An 18,354-nucleotide genomic window follows, 5' to 3' on the forward strand; every position below is an offset into this window, starting at 1 on the left:
GCCTGCCTTAGGAAGAATGCACTTCAATGGAGATGTCCATTCTGGGGGACAGAGGGTGGTAACTTTTTATGAGATGGAGTTAGGCCTATTGCCCCTGGATGCTGTTGAAAAAGCCCACCATGGGTTGTCTCGGACTTTGTCCCATTTGTTTCATTGATCCCTCTCGCCAACACCCCTTGCATTTCCCCACACTTCACAACACCAATTTATGCCAATGCGTGCACCCACTCAACAGAGTCAATATTTTAATTTCAGTGATCCTTCTTCAGAACTGATTGTAGCTAGTAGAAGGTGACATTTATGCAGAGGTTAGGGGCTGGGGCTGGGGAACATTTAATAGTCTTTTTGAGCTACCAATGAAACTCTGAACTTAGGAGATCTCAGCAGGATAGTGGCAAGTTGTTGAAATCACCCAATTATTAATAAGGACATAATGTTGCCCTGCAAGGAATGTTATCAAATAGCTACTGGAACTGGTGCACCTGACTCTCATTTCAACTCTATATATCCACTACTGGAACAGACACTTTTCATTGACAGAAGCAACCTTTTAAACTTTCAAATTGCTCTGGATAATTTAATAACTTAAGTGGTTTTACCACACATTGACACAGCCTAGCTATTAATGACAAATTAAATAGATCGGGTTTTAAATGACCTCACAGCTTGACACTTCTCCCACCAGCTCCCTCATTTAAGAGCTTTTAAGGCTACGATGGAAATTTATAGTCAGTAATGAATTTGAAAGGCCTAGCTGAGTTAGGAATCCTAGACTATGTAAGTTATACCCTTCCCCAACTGGCGAAAATGAAATCTGTTCGAAATGGAGGCAGGACATATGGATTCCAGTCCCGCCACCATTTTGGATGCTAGAGAGATGATCTGTACAAAAATATAGGGATGTGTGTATATTGAATTCTTACCCACTCCATGGCTACTGATTGACCCATTGTTTCTTATGTTGTGGAATGCATAAATTATTTGGGAATAGCTTTGTGGGCCAAAGGGCCTGTCTCTGTGCTGTATTTTATATTGTATAAGTACCTTCTACTTCACCCAGATGCATTTGTTGTATCTCACTTGATGCTGAGGACTTATTGATCTATAAGTGTCTCTGTCTGTTTCTATCTCTTTCACTCTGTCCCCATTTCTGAAGAGAAACCAGGAAGTGTCTATTCCGTCATTGCAGACAAAGTGGAAACATATTGAATTCTCTAGTCCTCCCGTTGCTCACCAATGTGGTGAACACATGCTCTCAAAAATTTCAAATAGAAGTTGCACAACATTTGGCATTTAGTGAAGAAGTCTGAATTAACCACAGGAAACAAGGGGATAATCTCTCAGCAGTAGCTGTGCATGATCATAGTTGACTGGACTGAGTAATGGGGAACCTCAACCCATGGCTCAATATATTCAGATTCTCTACAATTTTAGTTTGGGCTGGGAAGAGGCAGTTGTGTGAATATTTCTTGAACTAAAACAATTAGAAGTGAACCTTCCACTTCTTCACATTATTGCCTTTGTCTAAACAATGTTGGCACATGATATCAAGTCTAGGCACATTTAGAATACTGTCATAGATTGTAAAATGGAAAAACTGATCCATTTGACAGCGCTGTAATCCCTCACCATAACAAAAAAGACCTGGTTTATCTCAAGAGAAAGAAAGAGGGGTGTAGTTGACTCAACATATCATGGCTATTGCCAACCTTTCCCACATTGTTTAGTTTCCACTATCTGTTCCAAGACACATTCCCAGGGGATTCCCAGATATCCAGCTGTTTGAACTTGGATGATGGCTTGAGCCTGGTATAAGGCCTCCCTTCACAGACAAATTGAAACAATATGGACTTGTGTGTGACTGAGCTGCAGCAAGAGGAAACAAAAGATTACAGATACTCACAAAAAGGCACCTGCATAGAGTCCTGCAATGGATACTGCTGTATAAACTCCTGCCCCACTATAACTCACAAATACAACCTGTAAGCTGATAGTCTACCACTCACTTTTTATTCTCAGTTAGCTCCTTATAGTTAATGTTAGGAAAACGCTATTATTTTAAGAAATTTCACCCTATTTTTTGATTTCTGTTAGAACAGTACAAAACCATAAGTTGTTTATCAATAATTATTTTGGAATTGTCTATTCCTTTGTAAACATTCCCTTAACTCTTACGTTTAAAATTGAATTGTCGCAGCAGCTTTTATTTCTCCTACTTTTCGCTTCCTTCTTCCTCCAGCGGAAAGGAGGGTATTAAATATATGTAAATTGTGTTTAATTGTATACAAATGAAGCAGGCTAATTAGGGTTTGTGAGAGTACATATTTTGGGCTCTTGTCGTGCAGTGGTATTGCCCCTACCTCTGAACAAGAAGCCCTGAGTTCAAGTCCTATCTTCTCCAGAAATGTGTCATAACATATGTGACCTGGTTGATTTGAACATGTCTGAGAGTACATGGTTAGGGATATTGTGGTGCAGTCATTGTGTCCCAGAAAGCCTGGGTTCAAGCCCAATCTGCCCCAGGCATGTGTATTGTAACATGTCAGAATTGGCTGATTTTAAAAAAAATCTGAGTACATAAGTGCTGTTCTTGTGAGTATCTGTGTAGGTATTTTAAACGACTTGATCTGATATGTTATGACACACAGAGTAGGTAGGCCTTGAATGGGTATTTCCTGACACAGAGGTAGGAACACCACTGTTCCATACAAGCTGCTGTAGCTGGTGGTAAAGTGGTAATGTCAATGGACTAGCAATCTATCTAACACCTCCAGAGAACAATGGGTTCATGTCCTACTCCAGTAGCATGTGAAACTTAAGATAAATAAGCAAAGGGGCTTTTGTGTTGCAGTTGTAATGCCCCTATCTCTGAGTTCAAGACCCACTTGCCCCAGGTGTGTCAGTGAGCATTTGAAATCTGAATGGCCCTTTTTATGCTGTAAAATTTTAGAATGAATGAGACTCCAATTTCTTGGGCAAACAAGATCAATTTTTAAAGATCTCCTGTGAGAGGTAGTATTTCACTTAACAAAAAACAATTTTCCTGTACAACTTCAATGTAGGAAGTACTTTACATTAATCACTTTATCTTTAAGATCGATGACTGGGGCAAAGCATTGGGCCTGTTTCTTTTTCACAAAATTGCATGTGTTCTCAGGATGTGGGTATGTTTGTAAGATCACATTTTTGTACCCACCTTCAGTTGCCTAAAGGACTTAATAATGAGTCTCCTGTTTGAACTGCTTCCGATGGTGTTCTTAAGATGCAGCTGGAAGATGTCAGCCTGTGGGAGTTGCTGAGGTCTATGAAGCCTGCCTGGTGCACGTATCCCTGTGCTACTGCAAGGTCGCCCCCTCTAGGCAGCTGTACTGTCCCTCACCTCGTGTGGGATACCTGTTGATTAACTGGAAAATCTTTAGTCGCCAATGATTAAGAGGTTTGTAAAGGCTTTTTGCTGCTCCCAGCTCTGGCCCCACATCCCACTGGGTCAATTACCTAAAGAGGCTGGAGGATCACCGGAAATTGGTCCTCAGGGGTTTCCTTCAGGATGATTTGCCAAGAGGCATCAGTTTCTAATGACATGGTTCATGTGTGGTTGCCTACAAATAAAGGACAGAATGCAGCATTGAAAAATCCACAAAGGATGAGCAAGATTTTTCCCCTTGGTTCCACATAACCACAGAACTTTAATTTTTACATTCACTTACCGTTACAGTGGCAATTTTCACAACCTGACCTCGGCATAAGCATGCTTGAGGCTTTATTAGTCTGAATTGTTGGGACAGATCCTTAAGCAGATGTCAGGCCCCTCATCCACATATGTGTTAGATAGCAGCCTCAGTTTGAGGCAGGCATTTTCATCCATTATTCATGTTGTCTTGTGCCTTTCCCCTTTTTATACCCATCTCACGCCAGCCAGGTGAGGCTTTTAGTTGTAAGTTTCAAAAAAAGGAGGCCAATGAGCATAAGGGATCATGGAAGAAACAAAATCAATGAGGCCCACTAGATTGTGATAAATAATAACCTGAAGTTTTTATATTCATTCATGGGGTGAGGGTGTAGTAGCCCTTGAGAAGGTGGTGGTGAGCTGCCTTCTTGAATCACTGTAGTAGGTCCACCTACAGTGAAACTGGGAAGGGAGCTCCAAGATTGTGACTCAGTGACACTAAAGGAACAGCAATATATTTCCAAGTCAGGATGATGATTGGCTTGGAGGGGAACTTGAAGTTGACAGTATTCCCATGTATGTGCTTTCCTTGTTCTTCCAGATGGAAGTGGTTGTGAGTTTGGAAGGTGCTGTCTAATAAGCCTTGGAGAATTTCTAAAAGGCATCTTGTGAATGGTACACACAGCTGCTGCTGGGTGTTGCTGGTGAAAGTAGTGCATGTTTATGGCTGTGGTAACAATCAAGTGGGCTGCTTTGACCTGGATAGTGTCAAGCTTCTTGAGTATTTTTGGGGCTGCATTCATCCAGGCAAGTGGGGAGTATTCCATCACACTCCTGACTTGTGCCTTGTAGATAGTGTGCAGGCTTTGGGGAGCCAGGAAGTAAGTCACTTGCTGCAAGATTCTTTGCTCTGACAAACTGTTGTAGCCATAGTATTTATACGACTAATCCAGTTCAGTTTCTGGTCATTGGTAACTCAGAACGTTGATAGTGGGAGGATTCAGTGATTGTGGTGTCATTGAATGTCAAATGCTTGAAACTGTTTGATTCGTACCAAGTCTGACCATTCAGAGGTTATTGGTCAGTTTTCTTATATGTTGTACATTATAGCTATACTTCAGACTCCAGCCTACCATGAGACAATCAGCTAATTTTTATACTACATCTTTAAAGAAAAACATTTGCGGCTTTATACACATTTATGCTGTCTTTATATTTTGAATGACCAATTTTCTTTAGTTTTACTTTTGAAGTGTAAATACTGCTCCAATGAAGGAGAGCAGTTATTAAATTTTAAGTCTATGGTTTACTCTTGTAGATTGGATGACTTTCAGAAACTGTTTAGGCTTTCCTACTACAATTTATAACTCTACTAACTGGTTGGCACACTTAATATTTTGTTGAAACAATTTGCAATTTGTAACAAAGTCTTGGAAGTAGAACGCATAGCCCATTAAGACTATTTCACTATTTAATAAAATCATGGCTGATCAGAAGTTTAACTCTATATGCCCACCTTTGTCCCATATCCATTTTAAATAACAAGAAGCTACCAAACTCAGATTTAAGACTAACAATAGATCTGGCATCAATTGCTGTTTGTGTTTCCAAAATGCAACTACCTATTTTGTACATCCGAATTTTGTTCCTCTAAGAGTTAGCTTTAATTTTTTGACTGTGTTATCTGTTGCCGGATTCCGGTAGGAATTATTTCTCTAATCCATCTTGAAAATGTAGAGTAAATCATGCTTTACCTCGTAAACTCCAATGGATAATTGTGTACATCTTCCACCCAGTATCCTGTTTTTACAGATTTACAATATGACTTGCAGTATTTTGTTAGTTTAATGTTCTCTGAATGTATATGCTCCCACATGCTTCACCTTATACAGCAGTGTTTGAATTAAAAAAAAATTTCCACATTAAGCACAGCCTTCGCTTTATAAGGTATTGAGGTGTAGAAACTATGTTATTTGTGATTCTTGAAGAATTCACAGTGAATCAAAAAGAGAGAAGCAAAGACAAAAAAAAAGTTTGCTTGAACATCTTTTCCAACATAAGAATTCCCAACTGGATGTAACAACTATTCAGTTTGAAGAGTTAACTGTTTAGTTTGTAATGTAATATTGGAGCCAAAGATTCAACTACTGATCCAGGAAACATAAAATTTACCAAAATTTCTGACAGCAACCATAAAAAAAATGAAATGATCAGAATATAGAAAGGTAAGTTACTTAATGTTGTGCTTTATGAATGTATCCTATCGACTGTGATGGGATGGGTGGAAATGGGATGACTTATCTGTCCCTCAGGTGTCATAAATTTTGTCAAAAGCAGACCCTGCTTTTCAGTTCAGCCTACCCTCGTGCACTTAGGCTGCATTTTTCTCTTCCCTGGCTCTTTAAAGCAGCATATTTTCCATCAAAATTGGTGTCGAGGGAGGATGTGTAGAAGACACTACAATCCTTAGTGCACCCACTCCTGTGAGCTTCCCAAGTTTTGGAGAGGAAAAAAGAAACAGTTCATTCATAAAAGCTGCTATCCAGGGCTGGACAGCAGGTGGCTAAAAATAACAGTAGGATGCAGATGTCAGTGAAAAGTAAGTTTTATAGTGTACTAAGTGTTTATTTAAGAGGCATTGTCTAAATCCAACTGGTTTTCACTAGATAAATGGGCTAAGCAAAACACTGCACATTTCCACCTTTTTGTTGAATGTTTCTGATAGTCTGTGTCAATTGCTGTTTCTTCACACTTAACACATTGCTTGAGTGCTGCAGATGTAGTGACACCACAATACCCTAAGTCCCAGTGATGTTATGGATACTTCGCTGAGAATTATTTCTGAAAATTATGTTTGGTTAATTCCAGACATGTTAGTTCCTATGAATAAAACATTCTCACCTCAGCTTTATTGCCAACATGGATCATTCCTCAAACAGTCAACCTACTACCAGTTTGCTGAACTACTTCCTAAGGTTAAATATGGTTTAGAGTGAATTTGCTTCCCCCGACTAGGGAAGTTTTTAAATGCATGCTTCCTACTGTTGCTGCAACTAAGACTGGGAACTTGCTCCCACATGCTCCACCTTCCACTCCCTGAATAAATTAGGGAAGTGCTGTCCTGGAGCACTGCTTTGCATTACGAGGCATCATACTGAGATTAAAGACATGGTGGTAGGTGCATCTGACTCATGCTTCAAATATTACACACTGCTACGTTCTCCCAATTTAGCCTGTCATAATTTTTAAAAGTAAATGTAATGATATTTTAGCAATTGTCGCATATATAAATCATTGTATAAAAACTGCATTACAGCCCAGGCTTGAACATCTGCTTAAAGAATACCCTTTGGATCATTCGCCATTTAATGCTGAAGGCATAAATTTACATAGACTCACACAGCTACCTTGTTGTACATTTACCCTTCAGACCATGGCATCTGCTGTCTACACTGACTGTTATATGATCTAAGTGTCTAGGGTTTTTAGGGGCTTACGTAATATAATGTGTGAAAGTGGCCACCTTGCTGGTTTAATGAGATATGTATTGTAAACAAGTTGTAGTTTATTGCTTCTTTGCAAATATTTATAGGTTATAAGAATAATCATTACATTACTTCAAACACTGTAGAGAGGCTGAGAGTTCACAAAAGTCTTCCATGACATCATCATAGAGGATGTTACTTGCTGCACCATCCTAATATAGTTTGCAGAAAGTAACCATTCCAGACCCATATGCAATGTCTCTTAATACGCTTTTGTCGATACGATGATTGTCATACATTTGTCTATATAATTACATTTACTATTACTGAACTTCACCCAGGTTTTTGACATTACAAATTCTAGCAGTCATACAGTTTCACAATTTTCAAACCTGGAAGATTGCTAGCTTGTTTGGCAGAAGGTAGTTGCTTTGTATTGTCTCCTGACAGTTTGAAATCTGAGGTTCTGTTCTGGAAGGGAGGAATCATAGAATCCCTACACTGTGGAAACTGGTCCTTCGGCCCAGCAAGTCCACACCAACCCTTGGAGCATCCCACCCAGACCCACCCCCCTATAACCCACCTAATCTACACCTCTCTGAACACTAAGGGCAATTTAGCATGCCCAATCCACCTAACCTGCACATCTTTGGACTGTGGGAGGAAACCGGAGCACCCAAAAGAAACCCATGCAAACAAGGGGAGAATGTGCAAGCTCCACACAGACAGTTGCCCGAGGGTGGAATTAAACCTGGGTCCCTGGTGCTGTGAGGCAACAGTGCTAACAACTGAGCCCCCGTGCCGTCTTTCAGTCTCTTGGTTTGAAAGAAGATAGCATCATCCCTGCTAGCGTCGGTACATTTTTCTTTGCAAAATCTAGAATTATTAGATATTGCTTGTCTCTTCTTAGTGGTGTCTTCAGTGGTGTTGTGTGCACTACATCTTCCGTTTGTGTCCGTGGATTTTTATTTTAAATCCACTCAATGCTCCGTACTGCAGTAGGCAGCCTTTATCTCACCTTGATGATTAGTTTAGCCAATTTTGTTGGCCCTCAATGAAAGAATTAGTGATGAAGTCAACTTGTTCACTTCTATGATTGTGTTATTTGAAGACTACTTGTGACCTGAGAAATGCTATTTGTTACAGTTGTAGAGGATTCTTCATTGAAAGCTAGGCAGATCAGATATCCCACTTGAACATGTTTCTGCCTCATCATCTCAGCATCTAATGTGTGACTTTCTATTGTTATAGCCAATTACTTGGTTGCATTCTAGTTCAGTTGCAATTTGTTCATTGGCCCAAGTGGACATACTGTTCTGTTGTTGAGTTTTTGTTTGATTTTCTTAATGTTTCTTTGGAATTGGAATCTGAGCTCTCTTCCATGTTAATAGTAGTAGTAAACATTTTGACCAAACCGATAAAGTCACAGCTTTGTTTCATTGATGACATGAATCAAATTTCTTATTCCAATGCAATTAATCTTGAAGAATTCTATTTATTTATGTTCTTCCAGAAGCTTATGGAGCCCAAAAAATCTTCTGTTGTTTAACCCTTTCAGAATTGCTTCTTATCATACCTTCAACATCAAGTGTGATTGCTGTAGACCATGTATTTAATTTCTGTCAGATTTAATGTGTTTAGTCAATAAGGGTCACTATCTGATAATATCATTACAAATATTTTTATGTTTAACATGAAATTTGTCAGATGTTCATTGTTATAAATGTCGGCTTGCCAAAATGTTTGGTTTGTGTCACCAAGTTGTATTAAAACAACAATTGTTTTGTCTTCTGGAGACTGCCGCATCTTACTATTTATTACTTACCTCCTTGTATGGGGAGCTCTTTGTCTTTTGGTATTCTAAGGCTGTATCCTGCTTCAGCTTATTTTCTGAGGCTGACCTATCGTTTTACACTAAAAGCAGTTCATTTTAACAGTTGCCACTGATCATCCTTGTGAGGTTGTTTTGTTCTATAGCATTGACAAGGATTTTCTATGTCTGTCCTGTCTGCTGCATGAGCTTATGATATATATCTTTTATTATCTAATGCCTTAAGAACTGGACTTATTCACAAGATCTCTTTCGTGCCAAATGTGATCCTCAGCCCTTCAGATAAATCCGTGTTACTTCTGGACCTCTGCTTCATTCACTAACTGAAAGGCTTTCTCCAGATTCAGGTCATCTTTGGACTGTAATAAATTTAACAAATTACTCATCAGTAATGCCTACAACAATTCCGTTTCTCATTAATTCTGACTTTAAGTCACCAGACATGCGTCTCTCCATTAGTCTGTGGGGATCTTTAATTACATTTGCTAGGGATCCACCAATTACTCAATTCTTCGTTTAATCATATTTTCAAGAATTATAATTGTTCCCAGAATGAAGTAATTGTCAAAGATTTACAGTACCTCTTTGAATGTAATTATCATTTCTTTTGCCTCTTGGTGAGTTATTACATTATCTGCTGCACTCCCTACTGTGTATAATACTTATTTGTTCAGCTTCTCATTTAGTATCCTATTTCGAAGCTATTCTATCTTCAAGAATTGTTTTAATTCAAATGTCCAGTATTCTATTCCATTTGGCCCATCTCTGCAATTAAATCTTCCTGGCAATTCTATTTCTGATACTATGGATTTTGACACAGCTAGGCAGTTTAAAAGATTTTTATTTTATCATTAAATAAATTTTTCCTGTGCTGTTGTAATGGAGAGGCCTGACCTTAATCCCTAACTGCCATTTACAACTTTAATGGAGGTGTTCCCCACCATTCACAGATGGAACAGAGTCTCCCAAATAAATTTCCATGTTAGACTAGAATTGTTCACTTTTTGAGGCTCAGTATGTAGTTTATTGCATGGTGGCAACTATATATAAGGAATAATAAATAATTGGTAGTACAGAACTTAAACATCAATGAGAAATGACCTAAAATCAAAACTTTTCATCTTTAAACTCCAGAATTAAAATGTAAGAAACAGACTCAAAAAAAGGAGGGGCACTAATTTATATACCATGAGAAGACTGTGAATTGTTTGGGTGATTATATGCATGGAAATATTTTAAGAACAGTTAAGTGTCAATCTTAGTTCTTAAATCAGACAGGGGGACTCTGATTAGTCAGGCCACTGCCACTTTGCACCAAAGTCTACCTAACTGGTCTGAAAATTTAAATTGACAATTAACTATTTTTGTTTTTCTCCATACCAACAAAACCCCAACCAATGAGCACCCACTTCTTATAATGCATAAATTAATTACCTTTATTTCAAGCTTGTTTTCTTTGTCTTAGTCTTACTGAGAGTAAGACAAAATAAAAATGTCCTGATGTTTTGTCTCCTTTTTCACAATGTTTGAGTTGCATTAATAAGGTAATCTTGGTAAAAATGTCCATGAGGAAGATTCAAATGACAGATCTTACTCTTTGGACAGCCCAAAAACAGTTCACTCAAGGCATGTGTGCTGGTGACTGGCTGTTTGCTTTTGAGAAGATAGTGGTTGTAAGTTACATTCTTAAACCATTGTACTCCATGTGCTCTCGCTAGACTCACAGGCATTCCAGTATCATCACATTGGGCTATGCTTAATGTTCTCCTTACCATTAATCCATTCAGACCCTTGTACAACATTTCCATGAAATTCTATTTTACTCTCTCATCAAATCCTCTTGACATTATCACAGTGCTGACTGTATTTACTCAAGTATAAACCCTTTAATACCATGTGCACCAATGTCCATTCTGTAAGGTCACTGTGCTGGGACTTCCAATTGCTAATAAATGACAAGTTGTTTTGTTGATAATGAAAGATGTGTCATTTTACTTGTTAATATTTCATTATATAATACAAAATATTATTTTTGTTGCAATGATAGACATTTGCCCTGCTAAGGCAAGAATGTTTAATTGTTAATAGCGGTTTATAGGAATCATTTCAAGCTTAATTGTTGGTAGTCACATCCAGAAGCCAACTGGAGAGTGATCAGTTCTAAAAGATTGGAAAACTGGGTAAAAATATCAGTTTACCCCAAAAGGGACAAAGTCATTATTGGAGCCCATGTGTGAAGTGCGATGGGTGGTTTGCAAGATGCATCCCTATCTTTGAACCAAGATGCTCCAGCAGAGTCTGATAGCATCTCTGAATAGGTGATTAGAAAATATCTATAAAGTGTGATGGACACTTTTTTTATATTCACATGCAAGTGTTTTATTTTTTAAAATACAAATAATTTAAATGTAGGTTTTCACAATGTTATTACTTTCTACAGAATGCTTTGTGTCCATCAACATCATTTGATTAGCTGTGTTTTTACTGTTTTAGTCCATGTGTATGTAACAATTTGGCTGGAGTTGGCCTTGCTTTCCGAGCTCTCCAACATGGGCTGGAATATCACACACACACTTGTAGCTCTTCAAGGATTGTAACTCATTTAATTCTGTGGCTTGCCGTTTTCACACTTGTGTTCTTTCTGTTAAGTGAAGTCTTATTTCTAATTTCCTTTTTTTGAATTATTTCTTCTTCTTACATTTTTAATTTTTTCTGATTTCTTGACAATTATGGCTGACTTACCAATTATCCTGTAAACAATTTTCTGCTGTTTTTGTTTTCATATGAATTTCCCCATGTGTTCTTAATACCAACCCTTAAAATCTATTATGGAAACTAGCGATTTTTTTTTACTTTAAAATTTGCAAGTTGCACCAAAGAATAAAAATATTAATAATCTTTTGCTCTTTCCCTTTTCACGTATGAAGTTTCCCTTCGCACCCATTCCAGGGGCAAATGTGTACAACATGATCTTGGGTCTAAACAAGTGGAAATTGCACAAAGGTTAATTTATATTTTTTTAATGAGGCTCTTACATATGCAGTATATTGCTTTCCAAAAAGCAAAATGATTTTGCCGTCTCATGTTTTTTGCAGTCTAATGTAGCCATTATTAATAGTCAGAAACACAACCCTAAAGCATTCATAAGGAAGTGTGTTTCTCAAAGGTCAGTTTAAAGACTTTCTCATTCTTTTGAGATTTCATTTTCAACCACCAGTTAGTATTAACTTTTAAATTACAAAAAACACCCTGAAATTTGAGCTGGCATTTGAATTGTGTTTGTTTCTAATCCTTACTTTACGTGTTGACTCACTCTTTATGGAAATGTAGATCCAATTATGTTTATTTTAGAAAAAAACTGGACAGAATTAATTGAATCCAAATCCAAGTTTATATTTGATTTTTTTCCTGGCAGTATGTGGAGTATGTTTGACAGTATGTATTACTGCATTTACCTGTGATTTGCAGAGAATGCACATGAATTCTAAATCGATCTGCATGAAGCAAAGGAAAAGTATCTTACTAGTGCCTTACATACTGTTCCTAAATGCAAGTCACCAGTGGCGCATGAAAGAGGCGTAAGAATTGAAGGTACGTCTTCATCTACCTAAAGAAAAATGAGTAAGGCAGCAATCAATTCAATGTGAACAGAGAAATAAAAATATTTGTAAATGATTAATGTTGCATTAGAAAGGGATCATGAAGTTTTACTTTTATAATGGCCAGATACCAGTTAAACCTAATTTGTAGCATCCACAAATATAAGATTTATAAATGATTGTGGTGCAGAAATTTGATGACTTCTCTCATTGGAAGATTTTCACTGAAATTGGGTAGGGCCTGTGCAACAGTCAATGACTAAAGAAGAAAAGAATGGGAGATGGCCATTAGAGTAAGGCTGAACTTCTGAATAGATAATTGCAAAGTTTAGACGAACCAAATAAGGGGGCCAGCATTTATTATCACAGCTGTAAATAATTGGAGCATAGTACTTTTAAATACAGCCAGAAAAAATTGAATGACATCACCCGGAAGAGTCTGTGTGGCAGTAATCACATCTGCATCTCTTTTCATGAAGCTACCTCCTTTCTATTGTGCTGCATATTGCTTTTGAACTGGTTGAATCAAGCACAGTCATCACAATGCAATAACTTCTCAGAATAAACTCTAATATCAATCATATTGTTACTCTGTCAATGTGAAACAAAGATTTTAGATTTTAAGGTTTGACTATCTTCATCATGCAAATAAGCACTTTTTTGATTGAAATTGATTTAATTTATGAATCTAACAGTCAAAAATGCTACTCTAGTGATATATATTCTGTAATTCAGACTTTTTTTACCAATTTAATTGGATTACTACCACATTGAGCTTGCTCAATTCATCCCATGTTAATATTCACCTTCTCTGCATTGACGTATTTGGTATCATCACTTTCTGTTTATTTGTTCATGGGATGAGGGCATCAATGGCTAGGCCAGCACTTATTGCCCATTCCAGAGAGCTGTGGAGAGACAATTATTTTCAACTGATTCTGAAATAAAAGTCAAAGCAGATGGAGCAACTAAACATGCACAATAGATCGACTCACATTGAATCAATATGGACTGCTATATCCGTGTTGTTGGAATTACTCTGAATTGAACTTAATTTAATTCAAGTCAAACCATGTAAACATTTAAGCTATATTTATTGAGGACGTCTGTATAGAAATCAGTGGTATGTGCACAAATAGCTGGAGAACAAATGTATCAGGAAACAGCTGACCCGAACCATTTTTGTGTAGCTTAGTGTTTCAGCTGCATTTATAGCTCACCCTTCTTTTTTAGATGAACATTGTCAAAATTGTGTTGTATATTTTATGGCATAAGATGTATTTATGCAAGTTTACATTTTACTGTTGTTTGTGGGCCTTTAAAATGGTTGGCAGCCACTTTCGGGCTAATAAATTGACAATGAATTCAAACTCCAATTTTTAAAATTTGCTATTGAACTAATTATCCAACAGTGCCCCCGTTGGCTACACAGAAAAAATTATATAAAAGGAACAATTTGCATTCCTTGCTTCACAAAATCTACTTAGTGACAATGAGTAGGGATCTGCAAACCAATTGTGGTGAAATGAGTACCTTAATTGTAGCAGTCCCTCTTTAAGTCACTAAATGCACGCCATTCTATCCTTCCCAGGCCATGCTTGTCATGTCATACCTTTCATTTTTCTTTCAACGCTCTCACATTAACCCCATCCCATAGCCCAGCCCAACCCTTCTGCTTGTGCCAACCTATTCGCCAATTCATCTTCGTCTTAACTCTTTCCCACATTCCATACATCCCATGCTTTTCCTCCTACCATTCTGTCTCCCCACTTATCAAATCAACAAAGTGGAGACACCCAAAAATTGTGTATTTTTATTACAAATTGCTCTGCAATGTCAACTCTCTTTCTAGATTCAAGGATTTTGACTTACTGAATGATCATTTAAGTTTCAAGTTGCAGTATCTTTATGATCGAGAATTAAGCTGTGGATGTTTGAATGAGTCTTGTTTCCATTCACTTTAAACCAATAGGATGGGATCTGAGAATCCATGGGAACAATCTGCCAGCATAAAGGATGAGGAGTGCCAGTTGGATGTCTCTGCTTCAGATCCTGCTGAAGAATCCATGCCAGAAAGGAATTGACTTGCTTCCATGTGACCACAATTCAGTATATGTGGTATTCTTTTGTTTATTTTCTGAAAGATTCTGAAATCCATGAAATGTAATTCTGTCTTATTCAATATAATGTGAAAATATTTCTAGGATTTTTTTTGATTCTGATCGGGGACTCAGCTTTTGACCACATTTCAATAAAAGCTTTTCACTCCCACACACAAAGCCCAGTCAAAATTTTGAACTCTCTCACAGCCTCCTGATAAGTAGGACAATTGGACCTTTTAGGACTGCAGTAGAGAGTTTTAGTGGAAAGGTATCAAGGGACATGGAAGAAAAGCAGAAAAATGGACTTGAGGTGAAGATCAGCCATGATCTAACCGAATGGTGGAGCAAGCCTGAGGGAATGTACGGCCTACCCCGTTACTAATGAATTACGATGTAATTATTGGATTCAGGTTCCAACTCAATTCAGATTCCGACAGTTTTATTGAAATCCTGTCAAAAGCAAGGGAGAACTCATGGCAATGAATTGAAACATCTCTGAAAATTTTCCACACAGTAATAAGGTACAAATCTAATTCATCATTACAGCAAAGTTTGCTTATAACAAATTGACCTTGAAAAGAGCTCTTATCCAAAGCTGGATGGAACTACTTTTCTTTAACAGTTTTCCATCTTTAATCATTTTAAGGTTGGAAGTCGAAATCCGTGAGGTAAAAACAATAACATTTCCAGCACAAAGTTTGCACAGATGCAGACCTGCCCAATGATCCTTCTAATCACTTAATCAACCTGGAAAGCACAGGCCAGCCAGCTGTAATCACTGAACGAGGTTTCCTAATGATTCTTTTACCGTTCCATCATCCCAAGCTTCCCCTCTCAGAAAGAAAAGGAAACAAGTTAGAAATTTAAAAGCCAACTTAATTGGCACATCTTTTTAAGTTTCACGTTTTACTACTAATTTTGCTTCAGCCCCATTCCTTGGCTACTTCAGCTTGCTGCATTGAAATGAATCTAACAATATCAATCAAAAGTAATGATGTTTGATGAAATCCAGAGATTCCTATCTTTTCACGCCTGAGAATAGTTGTAACAGAGACTGAAATTTTAAAAAGATGTAACTTCTCAATTCGATATGTTCTTGACCATGTGTAAAACTACATAAGGAAATAGGCCAGGCAGACCTTTTGAGTCAATAAAATAAAGAAGTAAGTTTGACCATAACTCATTCAAATTAGTGTCTTTGGTGGTCTTGAATTTTTACTGTGGTTGCAACCAATGATCTTCTTTAAAAGTCTCTACTGAACTACAGTCCTCCCTTTTCTAGAGTAGTTGCCATGACACTTCAAGTTCCATTTATTGTTTAATTCTCATCTCCATCATTTATTCAAACTTATCGGGATGAAGCTTGAAAAACAAAACCTTTTGAATACAACTGCTGTTGTTCCATTTTGTTAGCCTTCTTGAGGCTGTTTGCTTCTGTAACCAATCATAAGCTTCTAATCATAGCTTTTCACAAGGGCAGGGGCATGGTTTATTCATGTGAAAATTGACTATTGGTACACATGTGGCCAATGCATGTTTATTTCCTTTGTCAAAGCTACCAAAGTACCATTGAAATAGATAGTGCAGTCTTCAGGACCATTTTGCATTTCTGGTTTGAGCTGATTTTCTTTGTTTCTGCCAGTTTCTACAGATGAAGTGGCTATTACTTATTATCCACAGCTTTGTCCAAATTATTAAAAAAATGGCAAGGGTAAAGCAATGCAGGCCAACTGTCCAGACGTGTACGCCATTAACTCATTTCAGAGGTTCTTAGAAACTTTGTTTCTCTTGTAGGTCAGGTGACGTCAGCAGCCATTTTAAAACAGTATCCTAGCTCATTTAAAGGAGTTTTCTTTCAAATATAAGTTCTAAGCTGGCTGAGGAGATCTTGCTCAAATCTAGGAATCCATCAAAGCCTAATTCTAATGGAAGCTGTAAGGTAGAGAGATTGGATACATCACTCTATCAATTGAGTGCCCTAGTGCCCCTGAAGTAACTGCACAGAGGCCAACATACCATCACCAAGTCAGCCTTGGTTTACACATGGAGAGTCCTTGATGCTGATCCAGCTGTCTCAGAGCCAGCTCTCAGTGTACTCAGGATGTCTGAACACTCTTGTCCTTATGTCAGACAGGGCTCCCTCAATGGACCAGATTAACACCCCCGGTCAGAGAACTCATTTTTTGAGGTCCACCAGGCTGACCTCATTTCAGTCACTGCATCCCTCTCCTTCTGAATCCGAGGACACAACACCAGTTCTTTATTTTTGTAACTCTTCCTGGTGCGTTTTAGCATCAGGTCAGGTTCCTCCAACTCTGTCTCTGATACAGGTGATGTGTAGCTTGCCTGTGGTGCCCAAGAAGAAATCTCAGAAGAAACTCATTCCCTTCTTCAGGTGGCAAAGGTTTTGAGGCATTAACATCTGCCATGTCCACCTCAGATCCCAAGGTATCTTTAACACTTGATGGAGAGGGAGAACGCATGGGTTCCGGAAAGGCTGCTGAGGAGCCAAACATGTTTTGTTCCCATGCTGCTTGTGAGTTTGCAGCTTACATACCATCCACCCGCTTGTTCAGGACCATTACAGCTACTTTATCTGTCACTTTACCTCGTATCAACCATGCCTCTTACCCATGCAGGGCTGTTCCCATGGTTTCTATATCAAACTTCATTCCCTGACGTAAACTGTCTCGCTTGCTTAATGGAGTTTTGTGTCTGGCATTGACATTCCTGATGCAGTTTCACACACACCCCCCACCACGCCACTCCAGATCCAGGAAGATCAGATTTAACCTGGTGCAGAGACTTGTCTCCATTAGCAGCTCTGCTGGAACTATCTCTGTATTTGCATGGGAGGTGGTCCTATAATCAAATAGGAACTATGATAGGTTGGTACCTAATGAAGCTATAGGCTTTTGTTTTAAGCCTGACTTCAAAGTTATTTGTTCTGAAGAAGTGCCACTGGACCAAAATGTTAATTCTGATTTCTCTTTGCATATGCTGGCAGACCTGCTGAGCTTTTCTGGCAATTTCTGTTTTTGTTTCAAAGTTGTGTCAGCACTTTCTGCGAGACGTTTGGATGATGGATAGTACAGAGCTATCCTTGTATGTCAAATCTCATCTGACTTTTGGGAAATACTCAAATTTCCAGCTGGTAAATGGTAGCCTGTCATCTGCAATCAATGCTTACATGAGTCTGTGTATTGCAAAAGATGCTCTCTGTTTTTCTATTATCGTCCCTGTGTCTGATGAATGATTCAATTGCATGTTCAATTGCTTTGAATGGACACCCACAATGAGTGAAAAATTGACCCCATGAAAGGATCTGCACAATTGACGTGTAACTGAATCCAGGGTTTACCAAGCCATTCCCACAAATGTGGGGGAGCCTGTGGCTGTAACTTTTATCTTTGTTGGCACTTTGAGCACTGCTCCATCAATGCATCTATGTCTGCAACCAATCTTGGGCACCAGGCAAAGCTTCTCGCCAACATCTTCATTTTGGAAACTCCTGGATAACCTTGGTGGAGTTCAGTCAATATCTGGATGCTTTGTTCAGGACAATCACTCTTACTCCCTATAATAATATGCAGTTCTCTACTGTGATCTGGTCTCTTTGGTCCAAAAATGTTTCAATTCTGATTGCAATGGCCCTTTGATTTCCTCTGTC

At 38.2% G+C, this 18,354-nt stretch overlaps 1 long non-coding RNA gene across 1 annotated transcript in view; it reads left to right on the forward strand.

Annotated features, from left to right (window-relative positions):
* LOC125466434 (uncharacterized) overlaps window positions 1–15,825 on the forward strand; it is a 69,714-nt gene extending 53,889 nt beyond the window's left edge. Inside the window, exons 3-4 of the long non-coding RNA XR_007250451.1 lie at window positions 12,452–12,574; window positions 14,555–15,825. This is a non-coding gene — a long non-coding RNA (uncharacterized LOC125466434). The remainder of the gene's footprint in view (window positions 1–12,451; window positions 12,575–14,554) is intronic.
* Window positions 15,826–18,354: the final 2,529 nt, after the last annotated feature.

This window comes from Stegostoma tigrinum, chromosome 31 (assembly GCF_030684315.1).
Source record: "Stegostoma tigrinum isolate sSteTig4 chromosome 31, sSteTig4.hap1, whole genome shotgun sequence".
NCBI classification, from domain to species: domain Eukaryota; kingdom Metazoa; phylum Chordata; class Chondrichthyes; order Orectolobiformes; family Stegostomatidae; genus Stegostoma; species Stegostoma tigrinum.